Genomic DNA, 961 nt, shown 5'->3' on the forward strand with positions numbered 1-961 from the left:
TAAATGCAGTTTATATACACACTCTTTTTCCGCCTGTCTGAACATTGCCATTTATTTCATGGTATTTACATCTAGATGTGATAACTCAGGGCAGAGCACCTGTTTGAAGCCACCCTCTTTTCAAGTGAGCAAAAGTATTGAAACGTGACGAGTGTTTCTAGTTACTCAGGTGTTCCCTTTTATATTGATTGATTAAACATTAGATTGTGCTTTTTCCTGGCTTTGGGTTTCACTTGTGAACACTGCATTTGCTGTTAAGCAAACATGAAGACCAGAGATGTGTCTACGTGACAAAAGTAAACCAATCAGCCATTGCACAAAAGTTGGACATACCTAATACAATTCGGAATGTCCTGAAAGAGTGAAATTACTGGTGTAGTGAGCAACAGACATCGAACAGGTCAACCAAGGATGTCAACAGCAGTTGGTGACAGAAACATTGTGAATCAGTCATAACTGCCAAGTCATTCACGGGACCCCAACCCAATAGAGAATGCATTTTACCTGCTTAACAAACAAAAACCAAAAAAGAACTGAGAGGCTGCCTGGAAAATTGTTTCAAATGCAACAGTCTGAAGTTAGTGGCTCACAGGCTTGATGCATTTATTGCAAGAGTTATGCAACTAAATCTTAATGTTAATCAGAAATGTTATGTCTGTTACAATAATTTTGCTCACTTGAAAGGTGGGTAGTTTCAAACAAAGTGATCTGTTTATCATTTAGATGCAAATACCTTGGGAAAAAAAATATTTTATATATATATATATATTATATATATATATATATGTGTGTGTGTGTGTGTGTATATAACAAAAATAGTGACCTAGCTGTTCTAATACTTTTGGAGGGGACGATATGTTTCATCACAATTGATACTAGGATTTCTTCATTTTCAATCCCGTCACTGTTCAAAACCTAAAAAACAAAAACTACCTTTCCCACAATCCTTTGTCATGCGGCT

The sequence above is a fragment of the Syngnathoides biaculeatus genome, chromosome 16 (assembly GCF_019802595.1).
Source record: "Syngnathoides biaculeatus isolate LvHL_M chromosome 16, ASM1980259v1, whole genome shotgun sequence".
In the NCBI taxonomy this organism is placed as follows: Eukaryota; Metazoa; Chordata; class Actinopteri; order Syngnathiformes; family Syngnathidae; genus Syngnathoides; species Syngnathoides biaculeatus.